General features: G+C 38.5%; 2 long non-coding RNA genes across 3 annotated transcripts; one reads left to right on the top strand and one right to left on the bottom strand.

The window, feature by feature from the left end:
- The first annotated feature begins 60 nt into the window (after positions 1-60).
- On the top strand, positions 61-6,123 carry LOC149651690 (uncharacterized). The gene is made up of 4 exons (XR_016371317.1): positions 61-1,397; positions 1,481-1,673; positions 5,139-5,874; positions 5,939-6,123. It is a non-coding gene; the product is annotated as an uncharacterized LOC149651690 (long non-coding RNA).
- A 4,121-nt stretch (positions 6,124-10,244) lies between these two features.
- LOC149651689 (uncharacterized) lies at positions 10,245-17,291 on the bottom strand. Of its 2 annotated transcripts, none has more exons than XR_016371316.1 (4): positions 16,934-17,291; positions 16,658-16,850; positions 12,045-12,780; positions 10,245-11,286 (listed from the first exon to the last, which is right to left on the bottom strand). It is a non-coding gene; the product is annotated as an uncharacterized LOC149651689 (long non-coding RNA). The 2 variants fall into 2 exon arrangements; XR_016371315.1 differs by lacking the exon at positions 10,245-11,286 and adding an exon at positions 11,726-11,980.
- Positions 17,292-17,752: the final 461 nt, after the last annotated feature.

Here is a 17,752-nt window from a genome sequence, read left to right as displayed (position 1 = left end):
AATGGCTAATTATTACATGTTATAAAGATCTGATCAATGGGCCTGTTGTAACGTCATAAGTCAATTACCCCTATGTGACGCCGTAGGTAACGAGAGCGGATAGATTTATGATTACTGACTTTGACGTCACTGTTATATTGTGTTTTATGCTGTTAATTGTGTTTTTCTGTAGTTCCATTGTGTTTTTATGCTGTTATATTGTGTTTTTATTCTTATTATGTTACTTATGATTTTTATCACTGAACTTTTGGAGCTCATAGCTCTTGTTCTACTAGAGATACGGGACATGGATGAAGGATGCGCGTGAAAAACATTCGACAGGATGTGCAACTCCCTATACTGAAAAGCAGACACGCCTGGCTATCAGCGCGGGAAACCCTCGCGGGAAAAATAAAAAATACTGGGCATGAGAAAAAAACACGCGCTTCCGTTGGAAATAAGGTGGATTTTGTTAGTGGTCCTCGGGACCAGTGACCCTTCATGTTGGAATTATTAAAGGACCAGTGACCCTTGCATTAATTATTTTTTTACCGGTCCCATTATAAAATTTCTAAATTGGTGAGAATAAGAAGCGCGTAAAGACACAAAAGTAAAGAAGCTGAAAGTTCTAATTGATTTTGAATTTTTTAATGTAGGAAAAAGTAGCCTATCAAAATCAAAAACAGTTAGCTTTTATTTCTTATTACAATTTTGCGACTAGTTGCCACCTAAGACCATTAAACACTGTGTTTAATGGTCTTAGTTGCCACTAAATATCAATCAACATGTCTAATGATACTTGAAGTTCTTCATCCTTTTCTGAACTATCCTTATTGCGTTTTACATAATTTCGGTGGCTACATCAGTAAGCTAGACTACGAGAGCTTCCTTAGGAATCAAAATCCTGTAATGTGACTAGTACCATACACCAAGGAGGATTATCTAATTAAGAACAGGAATAATTAGTCCAAAAACAAACAAAGATTTTGGAATATATTACACATTTCATTTCAGAACTTTTGATCAACGTAAAACTGGGTCCCTGTAAAATGAATTAACTTTCATAGGAATTATTTTAATTATTATGATTTCAGATTTCGACTTATTAGACACACATGTTTATAGGGTGGTTTTTCCAGCTATAGGAATCCATAAACTCCAGTACCACTTTTCAAAAGTGTAGAAAAGTGTTTTGGGCTGTTTAGAAGACATTATTAAATTATAATTAACTAAATTATTAATTATATTAGAAAATAGAAACAGTAAAATTGAAACGCACGCTCCCGCCATATTTTGAAGTCTGCCTAACTTCAGCAGCGCCATCTAGCGGGTCGTGTTTGCAGCCAACAATAAGCCTATTCATTTGGGACGTTTGCGGTGCAAACTTGCGGCAGCGTTTTTCTGAGCGATCTTTGCTGGTAAATATTTTGATTTTATTTATATTTTAAGGGCTACTTTGCATTAAATACCAATGTTTTATCGCAACCGATCGGAAATTAAGCGTCGCAAGTGGAAAATTTATGCTTAACCGTGCCAAATACGTTTGTTAATTACGACCAAGGCTTACGGGACCCACGTTGCCGTTGCAAGTGCAGGTGGGTGTTACTACGACCAAGGCTTAGTATCCTATGTCTTTTGGGAAGTTGGCTTGAAGCTGTTGCCCATTTCAATGGTGGCTACAGAGATCTTTCCAGGTAAATATTTTATTTATATATTAAGGGTTAATTTAGATTAAATACCAAAGTTTTATCGCAACCGAATGGAAATGAAGCGTTACCCCCATTCCGCTATCGATATTAAGTATCTAGACAATATCCAGGGTTGTCTCTCCCACACCAAATCCCAACTAGACTCCGACACCTACCAAGGGAATTACAACTTTCTGTTCTTGGTTGGTCCAATGGTTGGTCTTCCCTAACAACGCGTCGCAAATATTTTGACCTTTTAAGCTTGTTCAAAATCTTAAACTCCCCAAATCAAACTTATTTTTCTGATGCCCCCTCTATCGCTCCCACAAGGGGTCATGGTAAAAACTTATTATTCCACCGATATGCCCGTAAAGACCAGCTTAAGCACTCCTTTTTTCGTAGATCGGTCCCCATTTGGAATTCACTTCCCTCTGAGATTGTATCATTAAAATCTATTGCCCAATTTAAGTCAGCACTGAAACAGTACCTCAAACTATACGTATGTGCCTTTATGTTCTTCGGAGCTGTAATGTTTTCTCATAAACCCTAGCTCGACATTCCCCCACAGGAGCAAAAAAAAAAGTTAACCATACAAAATAGGTTTGTTAATTACGACCTTTGTTTGTAGAGAACATAGCGGAAAAACTTTACTTTAGCTCGCGCATTTTGAATACAGTTTTTTCAACAAATATCATTTCTTGGAGGTTAATCATGATAATTAAATACATTTGAGGTGCGGAAACTATTTTAATCAATGTTTTCATGGCTTTCATCATCCATATCAACAGTTTATCGGAAGGATTTCTGTGTTAGTGTTAAGCGGATTATAAAGTTCCCCAGCCATTGTAAAAAAAGTAATGGTTGGGTCTAATGATTTGGAAAAGGACCAATATTTTGAGGTATAAAAGCATACAAAATTTTGTAATATTTTGGAAAAGGGGATATTTATGCAGTTGATAAGCCTTGACAATAACAAAAACACGAATGGCTAAGGGAATAAGAGGGAATAAATTTCAAAAAACATGGAAAATATTGATGTAAGTTAGTTTCCGCACCTTAAATTTAATTAATTATCATATAATTAACCTCCCAGAAAAGATATTTATTGAAAAAACTGTATTTAAAATGCGCGAGCTAAAGTAAAGTTTAGCCGCATATTGAGTTCCCCATCCAACCATACTAAAATCTTGGGGATCCATAAATTGGAGCTAAGTAATTGAGGAAAGTATTTATAAACATACCCCCCTCCATAGGAATAGCATTGCACCCATTTTTGGTGGCTCATAACTCTGGTTCTACTACTGATACGGAAATGTCCTTTGAGTATGTTATAGTCCTATTTGCCCCATCCAACCATACTAAAAACTTGCGGATCGGTTAAACAGGGCCCAAGTAATTGAGGAAAGTATTTATAAACATACCTCCTTCCATAGGAATATCATTGCACCCAAATTTGGAGGCTCATAACTCAGGTTCTACTAGAGATACGGAAGTGTCCTTTGAGTATGTTATAGTCCAATTTGACCCCCCTCCCATCCAACCATAACAAACAGGGGCCGAGTAACGATGTGAAACGTTCACAAAAGTACCCGCCTGCATAGGAATAGCATTGCACCCATTTTTGGTCGCTCATAATTCTGGTTCCACTACAGATACGGGGATGTCCTTTGAGTATGTTATAGTCCTATTTGCCCTATCCAACCATACTAAAAACTTGCGGATCGGTTAAACAGGGCCCAAGTAATTGAGGAAAGTATTTATAAACATACCCCCCTCCATAGGAATATCATTGCACCCATTTTTGGTGGCTCATAACTCTGGTTCTACTAGAGATACGGAAATGTCCTTTGAGTATGTTATAGTCCTATTTGACCCCCCCCCCCAATCCAACCATACTTGGGTTTAAGACAAACAGGGGCCGAGTAACGATGTGAAACGTTCACAAAAGTACCCGCCTGCATAGGAATAGCATTGCACCCATTTTTGGTCGCTCATAATTCTGGTTCCACTACAGATACGGGGATGTCCTTTGAGTATGTTATAGTCCAATTTGCCCCATCCAACCATACTAAAAACTTGCGGATCGGTTAAAAAGGGCCCAAGTAATTGAGGAAAGTATTTATAAACATACCCCCCTCCATAGGAATATCATTGCACCCATTTTTGGTGGCTCATAACTCTGGTTCTACTAGAGAAACGGAAATGTCCTTTGAGTATGTTATAGTCCAATTTGCCCCCCCATCCAACCATAACAAACAGGGGCCGAGTAACGATGTGAAACGTTCACAAAAGTACCCGCCTCCATAGGAATAGCATTGCACCCATTTTTGGTCGCTCATAATTCTGGTTCCACTACAGATACGGGGATGTCCTTTGAGTATGTTATAGTCCTATTTGCCCCATCCAACCATACTAAAAACTTGCGGATCGGTTAAACAGGGCCCAAGTAATTGAGGAAAGTATTTATAAACATACCCCCCACCATAGGAATATCATTGCACCCATTTTTGGTGGCTCATAACTCTGGTTCTACTAGAGATACGGAAATGTCCTTTGAGTATGTTATAGTCCTATTTGACCCCCCCCCATCCAACCATACTTGGGTTTAAGACAAACAGGGGCCGAGTAACGATGTGAAACGTTCACAAAAGTACCCGCCTCCATAGGAATAGCATTGCACCCATTTTTAGAGGTTCATAACTCTGGTTCTACTAGAGATGCCCTTTGAGTATGTTTTAGTCAGGGCCGGATTAAAGGGGGGGAGGGGGTACTGGTCCAGGGGTGCAACGCTTGTTGGGGGCACATTGCGTTAAACTATTCCCCCCTTAGCAACATTTGATGTTCCTATTTTTTTCGACTTAAAGGGTATGGGAATTTACAATTTCATATCATATTTTAGCACGAAAGTGGTATTATATTACACTTTCAAGTCTCTACTTTCAAAATATAAAGTTTTTAATATAATTGAACCAAAGTTTCTATTTTTAAAATCCATTGGAAAATCACGAAAACTCAGTTTCGATATATAAATCATTTTGTCTTGTCAGCTTGTTCGGTTGGTTTTTGACATCACTATGACGTCGAGCGCGAGCGCGAGCTATACGCGTCTCGAGCTCTGTCCATGCTTTGATAGCGGAGAAAGTGGCACCACTCGCGTGCGTGACGTCAAAAACAAGAAACCGTTGTAGCCTTTCTTAAAAACTTTTAAAAAGTGGATTTCAAATAATTTCATATGAAGCATTTTCAAATGCATATTGCCAAATAACTAGAAATCGGAGAATTAAAAGCTTGATATTTTTGAATTCACAGTAATTTATTGTATCTTTTGCTATATAAATCAGAGGATTTTCAAACGAAGCTTCTCATACCCTTTAAGGGGGCGGGCATTATCCCGGCCCTGAAAATACTTGGGCCATTTAAGTTGATAATAATTTTAATCTGTATTTGATTGTTTGAATTTTATTTTTATAGCTACCATCTGTTTCCAAAGGAGAAATTTATGTTGGATTCTAGAATCAATAACTATTTTTATGGCAAAAGGCACTCAATATTAATCAGGTCAATGAACCCATTACAATCCCCTTCTTAATTGAGGTCTACACTAAGTGTCACTTTGATTTTATCCGTTGAAAGGGAATCTCATTACCAAAACTATTTAGACAGCCTGTGAGACATTTAGGCAATTATTAGGGTATTTAGTTTATTATTTATTATTCTATTTATTGTTAGAAGGGAAGCGCTTTGTGAACTTTAATTTCTAGGGATTTTTCTTTTCGCCAGGACATAAATAAAATCTTACTTATGGAATAGGTGAACACTGGTCCTAGCCCTCCCTTTTAAGAATAATGAACGCGTAATCAGGATTTCAAGGGTGAGATTCCCTTTGCGGTATTAAGGTATCTAGTTTATGGTTTTAATTATAAATAATTTTAGGGGAAAAGCGTTTGGCAACTCCTTGAGGGAGTTTTGTAGGATTTAAATAAATTTACGATTTATGTTTAAGGTAGAAGGTTGCTTATACGCTTTGTCCTTTAAAAGTAAACACGATTTTAAGCGGGGTTTAAGGCGAGGCTTAGCTTTTCACGGTATTCTTTCCCTATTACTGTTACGAGTGTGCCTTTTATGCCAAAAAAATAGTCATTTGTCTTATGCCTGAACATTTTGCGTTACGTCTAGCGAAAATACTCGAGTGGATTTTCTTATTAAGGTAATTAATTTCAAGTTATTCGTGTGCCTTTTTCCAAATAGTAATTCGAATTTTTCTTGCGCAGGAAGAAGTGGACGACAGCGAGTGGACTCTCATTGGAAATCCCATGCTAAGGACGAAGTTTCCTGGTTTTGGGGGCTCCACAGCGGGCTTTAGTTTAAATTTAATAATTCTCGAGTTAAACAGGGACTTGTTAAATTTAAATTGGGCTCGCAAGGCTTACTTTGGGGGTGGTAGCTTAAGTTTAAAATTTAATAGCGTTTTCCTTTGTGTCCTCGCGGAGCGCTCCCATGGAGGAATAAAACTAGGAGATCCTATTCTTCAAAAACAGTCTTTAACGAAGCTGGAAACTACTACTACCATTTTTATTGCTCCTTGGGAGCGCTCCGCGAGGACACAAAGGAAAACGCTATAAGTTTCGATATTAGGGAAGGAACAAAAATATTCGAAAAACACTTAGGGTAGTTTTTTTGACCTTTTTCTGCATATTTTTTAGATATTTTTATCATTTTTTAGATTTTTTTTATTAATTTTTAATAAAAATTTTACTTTTTAATATAAAAAAATATTTTTATTGTTTTTTTAAGAAAAAAAGCTTATTTTATTGTTTTTATTAAGAAAAAAGCTTAAAAAGGGGGTCAAAAAAATCATTCTAAGTCCAGAGGTAAGAAAAGAGAAACCAAGTCTAGTATATAAAAAATTAAAGAAAAGAAAGAACGAGGTTTAAGGCGAAATTTATTCAATATGAAACAAAAAAACCAAGTGTTTACAAAAATTTTGAACAAAAAAAATATTAACGAGTTTTGTAAGTTAAAGTTTGAACGTAAAAAAAAATAATAAGTAGTTACAAATAAAATTTGCAAGCAAAAAAATTAAGTCAAGTGGTTACATGAAAAAATTGCGAGTTAAAAAGATGTATTTTGTGTCTTCTAGCTTCGATGGTTTTCTCCGTATCTTCGAGTCAATGTTGAGAGAGATAGCAAGTCCGGAAGAAGACATCGTGTAGGGGAACCCAACAAAGAATTCTCATCAGGAATGTAACGTAGCAAGTCCAGAACAGCGGAAATCATCGTGCAACGTCAATCCAACAAAGGATGTCATCTGGAATGATCCGTCTAGAAATGACCAGCGACAGAAAAATCCAAGAATATCAGCTGCGTCTATAAATGAAAACCTATTAATAAACCATCTTAAACTATTGCCTACTTTTGGGCCCAACAAAATGGATTTAAATAATATAAGAAAAAACCCCTAAACTAATTTAAGGAAAACCTTGATAATGAATATAATTTAAAATATCCCCTAATTTAATTTAAGGAAAACAGGCCTTTCAAAACTATTCCCACAGATAGACCCCGTAAATAACTAGAATTAAATGGTACAAGACTTAATTAGGCTTAGGGCAACGGTCCTCTTGTCTTAAAATGATCTCTGTGGGACTTGATTTTCGAAAATCTGTCGCTCTAGCTCTAAATTAATTAATAATAGCCCCTAAACTAATTTTAGGAAAACCTGCTATTTATTTTAAAACTATTCCCAAAGATAGACCCCGTAAATAACTAGAATTAAATGGGACAAGGCTTAATTAGGCTTAGGCAACGGTCCTCGTGTCTTAAAATGATCTCTGCGGGACTTGATTTTCGAAAATCGGTCGCTTTAGCTCTAAATTAATTAATAATAGCCCCTAAACTAATTTTAGGAAAACCTTCCGTTTATTTTAAAACTTTCCACAGACAGTATCCGTAAAATAACTAGAGTTTAATAAGACACGGCTCAATTTAGGCTTAAGGTCCTCGTGTTTTAAAATTTTCTCTTGGGGGGACCTGATTTCCGAAAATCTGTCGCGTTATCTCTAAATTAATTACGTACCCCGTTTAATAGATTATAATAATAGCCCCTAAACTAATTATTTAGGGATTCTCTCTTGTCCAACATCTCGTTGTAAAATATTATTTGTTTTACTTGATTTTTAATAAATAAATAAAATTTACTAACATTTAACACTACCTAATTAATTTAAATACTTGAAATAAAGTAAATAATTTAAGGGAAGCTAGATGAGTTTGGATAATTGGAAAGGTTAGGCTTACGGACTGTTAAAGCACCACGAGGCGAAGCAATGGCCGCCGAGTATGTTGAAGAGCTTCGAATTCAGCTTGCGTCCTCGGCAAAATCGATCAGCGAAATGGTGGATCTATCAAGAATCGACCTAAAAACCCGGGATCACGATCAGCTGAGCGAGAAAGGTTTTCCAAAGCGACTTTCCTGACGGCTTCCAGGCAACGAATGAACCAGCTGACCCGTAATGATCAGCTGAGCGAGAAAGGTTTTTCAAAGCGACTTTCCTCGACCGCTTCCACGCAACGAATGAACCGGCTGACCGCTTAACTTCCAACTAAGTAAATTTCCAACGTCGGGGGGCGCTAAAAGGTCCTATGCGCGGTCTCTGGTGCGCCATATCCCAGGCGCGAGATCCAAATGGCCGAACACCGCTAGGCATAAATGAATGAACGCTAGGCCTAAATGAATGAACGCTAGGCCTAAATGAATGAACGCTGGGCCTAACTGAATGGACAATCATTACCTATTAACATTAACATCTGTCGTGACGTCACAAGTCAATTACCTCGGTGACGTCAGAGGCCACGTGATCTGAAGTCATCGATCACGTGATCTGACGTCATAGGTCACGTGATTTGACGTCATAGGTCACGTGATCTGACGTCAAATCACGTGACTTATCACGTCAGTCGACGTGACCAATGACGTCAGCTGATACCCCCTGCTGTGAACCTGTGATCCCCTGCTGTGATCCCCTGCTGTTTCCATACTGTTACCCCCTGCTGGGACCCCCTGCTGTTACCCCCTGCTGTGACCCCCTGCTGTTTCCATACTATTACCCCCTGCTGGGACACCCTGCTGTTACCCCCTGCTGTGACCCCCTGCTGTTTCCATACTATTACCCCCTGCTGTGACCCCCTGCTGTGACCCCCTGCTGTTACCCCCTGCTGTGACCCCCTGCTGTTTCCATACTATTACCCCCTGCTGTGACCCCCTGCTGGGACCCCCTGCTGTTTCCATAATGTTACCCCCTGCTGTGACCCCCTGCTGTTTCCATACTATTACCCCCTGCTGTGACCCCCTGCTGTTACCCCCTGCTGTTTCCATACTATTACAGCAGGGGGTCACAGCAGGGGGTAATAGTATGGAAACAGCAGGGGGTCACAGCAGGGGGTAACATTATGGAAACAGCAGGGGGTCCCAGCAGGGGGTCACAGCAGGGGGTAATAGTATGGAAACAGCAGGGGGTCACAGCAGGGGGTAACAGCAGGGGGTCACAGCAGGGGGTAACAGCAGGGGGTCACAGCAGGGGGTAACAGCAGGGGGTCACAGCAGGGGGTAATAGTATGGAAACAGCAGGGGGTCACAGCAGGGGGTAACAGCAGGGTGTCCCAGCAGGGGGTAATAGTATGGAAACAGCAGGGGGTCACAGCAGGGGGTAACAGCAGGGGGTAACAGTATGGAAACAGCAGGGGATCACAGCAGGGGATCACAGGTTCACAGCAGGGGGTATCAGCTGACGTCATTGGTCACGTCGACTGACGTGATAAGTCACGTGATTTGACGTCAGATCACGTGACCTATGACGTCAAATCACGTGACCTATGACGTCAGATCACGTGATCGATGACTTCAGATCACGTGGCCTCTGACGTCACCGAGGTAATTGACTTGTGACGTCACGACAGATGTTAATGTTAATAGGTAATGATTGTCCATTCAGTTAGGCCCAGCGTTCATTCATTTAGGCCTAGCGTTCATTCATTTAGGCCTAGCGTTCATTCATTTATGCCTAGCGGTGTTCGGCCATTTGGATCTCGCGCCTGGGATATGGCGCACCAGAGACCGCGCATAGGACCTTTTAGCGCCCCCCGACGTTGGAAATTTACTTAGTTGGAAGTTAAGCGGTCAGCCGGTTCATTCGTTGCGTGGAAGCGGTCGAGGAAAGTCGCTTTGAAAAACCTTTCTCGCTCAGCTGATCATTACGGGTCAGCTGGTTCATTCGTTGCCTGGAAGCCGTCAGGAAAGTCGCTTTGGAAAACCTTTCTCGCTCAGCTGATCGTGATCCCGGGTTTTTAGGTCTATTCTTGATAGATCCACCATTTCGCTGATCGATTTTGCCGAGGACGCAAGCTGAATTCGAAGCTCTTCAACATACTCGGCGGCCATTGCTTCGCCTCGTGGTGCTTTAACAGTCCGTAAGCCTAACCTTTCCAATTATCCAAACTCATCTAGCTTCCCTTAAATTATTTACTTTATTTCAAGTATTTAAATTAATTAGGTAGTGTTAAATGTTAGTAAATTTTATTTATTAAAAATCAAGTAAAACAAATAATATTTTACAACGAGATGTTGGACAAGAGAGAATCCCTAAATAATTAGTTTAGGGGCTATTATTATAATCTATTAAACGGGGTACGTAATTAATTTAGAGATAACGCGACAGATTTTCGGAAATCAGTTCCCCCCAAGAGAAAATTTTAAAACACGAGGACCTTAAGCCTAAATTGAGCCGTGTCTTATTAAACTCTAGTTATTTTACGGATACTGTCTGTGGAAAGTTTTAAAATAAACGGAAGGTTTTCCTAGAATTAGTTTAGGGGCTATTATTAATTAATTTAGAGCTAAAGCGACCGATTTTCGAAAATCAAGTCCCGCAGAGATCATTTTAAGACATGAGGACCGTTGCCTAAGCCTAATTAAGCCTTGTCCCATTTAATTCTAGTTATTTACGGGGTCTATCTTTGGGAATAGTTTTAAAATAAATAGCAGGTTTTCCTAAAATTAGTTTAGGGGCTATTATTAATTAATTTAGAGCTAGAGCGACAGATTTTCGAAAATCAAGTCCCACAGAGATCATTTTAAGACAAGAGGACCGTTGCCCTAAGCCTAATTACGTCTTGTACCATTTAATTCTAGTTATTTACGGGGTCTATCTGTGGGAATAGTTTTGAAAGGCCTGTTTTCCTTAAATTAAATTAGGGGATATTTTAAATTATTTTCATTATCAAGGTTTTCCTTAAATTAGTTTAGGGGTTTTTTCTTATATTATTTAAATCCATTTTGTTGGGCCCAAAAGTAGGCAATAGTTTAAGATGGTTTATTAATAGGTTTTCATTTATAGACGCAGCTGATATTCTTGGATTTTTCTGTCGCTGGTCATTTCTAGACGGATCATTCCAGATGACATCCTTTGTTGGATTGACGTTGCACGATGATTTCCGCTGTTCTGGACTTGCTACGTTACATTCCTGATGAGAATTCTTTGTTGGGTTCCCCTACACGATGTCTTCTTCCGGACTTGCTATCTCTCTCAACATTGACTCGAAGATACGGAGAAAACCATCGAAGCTAGAAGACACAAAATACATCTTTTTAACTCGCAATTTTTTCATGTAACCACTTGACTTAATTTTTTTGCTTGCAAATTTTATTTGTAACTACTTATTATTTTTTTTTTTACGTTCAAACTTTAACTTACAAAACTCGTTAATATTTTTTTTTGTTCAAAATTTTTGTAAACACTTGGTTTTTTTGTTTCATATTGAATAAATTTCGCCTTAAACCTCGTTCTTTCTTTTCTTTAATTTTTTATATACTAGACTTGGTTTCTCTTTTCTTACCTCTGGACTTAGAATGATTTTTTTGACCCCCTTTTTAAGCTTTTTTCTTAATAAAAACAATAAAATAAGCTTTTTTTCTTAAAAAAAAAAAATATTTTTTTATATTAAAAAAAATTTTTATTAAAAATTAATAAAAAAAATCTAAAAATATCTAAAAATATGCAGAAAAAGGTCAAAAAAACTACCCTAAGTGTTTTTCGACTATTTTTGTTCCTTCCCTAATATCGAAACTTAAATTTTAAACTTAAGCTACCACCCCCAAAGTAAGCCTTGCGAGCCCAATTTAAATTTAACAAGTCCCTGTTTAACTCGAGAATTATTAAATTTAAACTAAAGCCCGCTGTGGAGCCCCCAAAACCAGGAAACTTCGTCCTTAGCATGGGATTTCCAATGAGAGTCCACTCGCTGTCGTCCACTTCTTCCTGCGCAAGAAAAATTCGAATTATTATTTGGAAAAAGGCACACGAATAACTTGAAATTAATTACCTTAATAAGAAAATCCACTCGAGTATTTTCGCTAGACGTAACGCAAAATGTTCAGGCATAAGACAAATGACTATTTTTTTGGCATAAAAGGCACACTCGTAACAGTAATAGGGAAAGAATACCGTGAAAAGCTAAGCCTCGCCTTAAACCCCGCTTAAAATCGTGTTTACTTTTAAAGGACAAAGCGTATAAGCAACCTTCTACCTTAAACATAAATCGTAAATTTATTTAAATCCTACAAAACTCCCTCAAGGAGTTGCCAAACGCTTTTCCCCTAAAAATATTTATAATTAAAACCATAAACTAGATACCTTAATACCGCAAAGGGAATCTCACCCTTGAAATCCTGATTACGCGTTCATTATTCTTAAAAGGGAGGGCTAGGACCAGTGTTCACCTATTCCATAAGTAAGATTTTATTTATGTCCTGGCGAAAAGAAAAATCCCTAGAAATTAAAGTTCACAAAGCGCTTCCCTTCTAACAATAAATAGAATAATAAATAATAAACTAAATACCCTAATAATTGCCTAAATGTCTCACAGGCTGTCTAAATAGTTTTGGTAATGAGATTCCCTTTCAACGGATAAAATCAAAGTGACACTTAGTGTAGACCTCAATTAAGAAGGGGATTGTAATGGGTTCATTGACCTGATTAATATTGAGTGCCTTTTGCCAAAAAAATAGTTATTGATTCTAGAATCCAACATAAATTTCTCCTTTGGAAACAGATGGTAGCTATAAAAATAAAATTCAAACAATCAAATACAGATTAAAATTATTATCAACTTAAATGGCCCAAGTATTTTCAGGGCCGGGATAATGCCCGCCCCCTTAAAGGGTATGAGAAGCTTCGTTTGAAAAACCTCTGATTTATATAGCAAAAGATACAATAAATTACTGTGAATTCAAAAATATCAAGCTTTCAATTCTCCGATTTCTAGTTATTTGGCAATATGCATTTGAAAATGCTTCATATGAAATTATTTGAAATCCACTTTTTAAAAGTTTTTAAGAAAGGCTACAACGGTTTCTTGTTTTTGACGTCACGCACGCGAGTGGTGCCACTTTCTCCGCTATCAAAGCATGGACAGAGCTCGAGACGCGTATAGCTCGCGCTCGCGCTCGACGTCATAGTGATGTCAAAAACCAACCGAACAAGCTGACAAGACAAAATGATTTATATATCGAAACTGAGTTTTCGTGATTTTCCAATGGATTTTAAAAATAGAAACTTTGGTTCAATTATATTAAAAACTTTATATTTTGAAAGTAGAGACTTGAAAGTGTAATATAATACCACTTTCGTGCTAAAATATGATATGAAATTGTAAATTCCCATACCCTTTAAGTCGAAAAAAATAGGAACATCAAATGTTGCTAAGGGGGGAATAGTTTAACGCAATGTGCCCCCAACAAGCGTTGCACCCCTGGACCAGTACCCCCTCCCCCCCTTTAATCCGGCCCTGACTAAAACATACTCAAAGGGCATCTCTAGTAGAACCAGAGTTATGAACCTCTAAAAATGGGTGCAATGCTATTCCTATGGAGGCGGGTACTTTTGTGAACGTTTCACATCGTTACTCGGCCCCTGTTTGTCTTAAACCCAAGTATGGTTGGATGGGGGGGGGTCAAATAGGACTATAACATACTCAAAGGACATTTCCGTATCTCTAGTAGAACCAGAGTTATGAGCCACCAAAAATGGGTGCAATGATATTCCTATGGAGGGGGGTATGTTTATAAATACTTTCCTCAATTACTTGGGCCCTGTTTAACCGATCCGCAAGTTTTTAGTATGGTTGGATGGGGCAAATAGGACTATAACATACTCAAAGGACATCCCCGTATCTGTAGTGGAACCAGAATTATGAGCGACCAAAAATGGGTGCAATGCTATTCCTATGGAGGCGGGTACTTTTGTGAACGTTTCACATCGTTACTCGGCCCCTGTTTGTTATGGTTGGATGGGGGGGGGGGGAAATTGGACTATAACATACTCAAAGGACATTTCCGTTTCTCTAGTAGAACCAGAGTTATGAACCACCAAAAATGGGTGCAATGATATTCCTATGGAGGGGGGTATGTTTATAAATACTTTCCTCAATTACTTGGGCCCTGTTTAACCGATCCGCAAGTTTTTAGTATGGTTGGATGGGGCAAATAGGACTATAACATACTCAAAGGACATCCCCGTATCTGTAGTGGAACCAGAATTATGAGCGACCAAAAATGGGTGCAATGCTATTCCTATGCAGGCGGGTACTTTTGTGAACGTTTCACATCGTTACTCGGCCCCTGTTTGTCTTAAACCCAAGTATGGTTGGATTGGGGGGGGGGTCAAATAGGACTATAACATACTCAAAGGACATTTCCGTATCTCTAGTAGAACCAGAGTTATGAGCCACCAAAAATGGGTGCAATGATATTCCTATGGAGGGGGGGTATGTTTATAAATACTTTCCTCAATTACTTGGGCCCTGTTTAACCGATCCGCAAGTTTTTAGTATGGTTGGATGGGGCAAATAGGACTATAACATACTTAAAGGACATCCCCGTATCTGTAGTGGAACCAGAATTATGAGCGACCAAAAATGGGTGCAATGCTATTCCTATGCAGGCGGGTACTTTTGTGAACGTTTCACATCGTTACTCGGCCCCTGTTTGTCTTAATCCCAAGAATGGTTGGATGGGGGGGGGGTCAAATAGGACTGTAACAATATGTAATAAATCTATGAGATAGGCTGTATTAGTGAGGACACGTATGAGATAGGCTGTATTAGTGAGGACACGTATGAGATAGGCTGTATTAGTGAGGACACGTATGAGATAGGCTGTATTAGTGAGGACACGTATGAGATAGGCTGTATTAGTGAGGACATGTGAGATAAGCTGTATTAGTGAGGACACGTATGAGATAGGCTGTATTCGTGAGGACACGTATGAGATAGGCTGTATTAGTGAGGACACGTATAAGATAGGCTGTATTAGTGAGGACACGTGAGAGAGGTGATAGATATATGCGCGAGGTCACGAGAAGTTTTAAAGTAGATTTTTGACCCTTGAGTATGGTCGCGTGTTTTTGGTTTTGTGTTGTTTTTAAAAAAGAAAAAGTTTCAAGAACAGTGTTAGGCTTAGAGAGATATTGTACAAAGTAGAAAATTAAAGATCGCTAAAAGAAAACAGTGCTGGTTTCCTTACGTCCACGCTACAGGACTATAACATACTCAAAGGGCATCTCTAGTAGAACCAGAGTTATGAGCCTCCAAAGTTGGGTGCAATGCTATTCCTATGGAGGGGGGTATGTTTGTGAATATTTTCCTCAATTACTTGGGCCCTGTTTAACCGATCCGCAAGTTTTTAGTATGGTTGGATGGGGCAAATAGGACTATAACATACTCAAAGGACATCCCCGTATCTGTAGTAGAACCAGAATTATGAGCCACCAAAAATGGGTGCAATGCTATTCCTATGGAGGCGGGTACTTTTGTGAACGTTTCACATCGTTACTCGGCCCCTGTTTGTTATGGTTGGATGGGGGGGTCAAATTGGACTATAACATACTCAAAGGACACTTCCGTATCTCTAGTAGAACCTGAGTTATGAGCCTCCAAATTTGGGTGCAATGATATTCCTATGGAAGGAGGTATGTTTATAAATATTTTCCTCAATTACTTGGGCCCTGTTTAACCGATCCGCAAGTTTTTAGTATGGTTGGATGGGGCAAATAGGACTATAACATACTCAAAGGACATTTCCGTATCTGTAGTAGAACCAGAGTTATGAGCCACCAAAAATGGGTGCAATGCTATTCCTATGGAGGGGGGTATGTTTGTGAATATTTTCCTCAATTACTTGGGTCCTGTTTAACCGATCCCCAAGATTTTAGTATGGTTGGATGGGGAGCTCAATATGCCTCCAACACAAATGTGAATTACGAATACAGTATTCCATTTTACCACAACTCCCCAAAATAAACTAAAGCTATGTTTTCTACAAACAAAAGTCGTAATTAACAAACCTATTTTGTATGGTTAACTTTTTTTTTTGCTCCTGTGGGGGAATGTCGAGCTAGGGTTTATGAGAAAACATTACAGCTCCGAAGAACATAAAGGCACATACGTATAGTTTGAGGTACTGTTTCAGTGCTGACTTAAATTGGGCAATAGATTTTAATGATACAATCTCAGAGGGAAGTGAATTCCAAATGGGGACCGATCTACGAAAAAAGGAGTGCTTAAGCTGGTCTTTACGGGCATATCGGTGGAATAATAAGTTTTTACCATGACCCCTTGTGGGAGCGATAGAGGGGGCATCAGAAAAATAAGTTTGATTAGGGGAGTTTAAGATTTTGAACACGCTTAAAAGGTCAAAATATTTGCGACGCGTTGTTAGGGAAGACCAACCATTGGACCAACCAAGAACAGAAAGTTGTAATTCCCTTGGTAGGTGTCGGAGTCTAGTTGGGATTTGGTGTGGGAGAGACAACCCTGGATATTGTCTAGATACTTAATATCGATAGCGGAATGGGGGTAACTCTTCATTTCCATTCGGTTGCGATAAAACTTTGGTATTTAATCTAAATTAACCCTTAATATATAAATAAAATATTTACCTGGAAAGATCTCTGTAGCCACCATTGAAATGGGCAACAGCTTCAAGCCAACTTCCCAAAAGACATAGGATACTAAGCCTTGGTCGTAGTAACACCCACCTGCACTTGCAACGGCAACGTGGGTCCCGTAAGCCTTGGTCGTAATTAACAAACGTATTTGGCACGGTTAAGCATAAATTTTCCACTTGCGACGCTTAATTTCCGATCGGTTGCGATAAAACATTGGTATTTAATGCAAAGTAACCCTTAAAATATAAATAAAATCAAAATATTTACCAGCAAAGATCGCGCAGAAAAACGCTGCCGCAAGTTTGCACCGCAAACGTCCCAAATGAATAGGCTTATTGTTGGCTGCAAACACGACCCGCTAGATGGCGCTGCTGAAGTTAGGCAGACTTCAAAATATGGCGGGAGCGTGCGTTTCAATTTTACTGTTTCTATTTTCTAATATAATTAATAATTTAGTTAATTATAATTTAATAATGTCTTCTAAACAGCCCAAAACACTTTTCTACACTTTTGAAAAGTGGTACTGGAGTTTATGGATTCCTATAGCTGGAAAAACCACCCTATAAACATGTGTGTCTAATAAGTCGAAATCTGAAATCATAATAATTAAAATAATTCCTATGAAAGTTAATTCATTTTACAGGGGACCCAGTTTTACGTTGATCAAAAGTTCTGAAATGAAATGTGTAATAAATTCCAAAATCTTTGTTTGTTTTTGGCCTAATTATTCCTGTTCTTAATTAGATAATCCTCCTTGGTGTATGGTACTAGTCACATTACAGGATTTTGATTCCTAAGGAAGCTCTCGTACTCTAGCTTACTGATGTAGCCACCGAAATTATGTAAAACGCAATAAGGATAGTTCAGAAAAGGATGAAGAACTTCAAGTATCATTAGACATGTTGATTGATATTTAGTGGCAACTAAGACCATTAAACACAGTGTTTAATGGTCTTAGGTGGCAACTAGTCGCAAAATTGTAATAAGAAATAAAAGTTAATTGTTTTTGATTTTGATACGCTACTTTTTTCTACAGTGAAAAATTCAAAATCAATTAGAACTTTCAGCTTCTTTACTTTTGTGTCT

Source organism: Phalangium opilio, unplaced genomic scaffold, assembly GCF_054372755.1.
Source record: "Phalangium opilio isolate 3A_F unplaced genomic scaffold, DU_Popi_V2 ptg000082l_1, whole genome shotgun sequence".
Taxonomy (NCBI): Eukaryota; Metazoa; Arthropoda; class Arachnida; order Opiliones; family Phalangiidae; genus Phalangium; species Phalangium opilio.
This window is presented reverse-complemented; position numbering and strand designations above follow the sequence as displayed.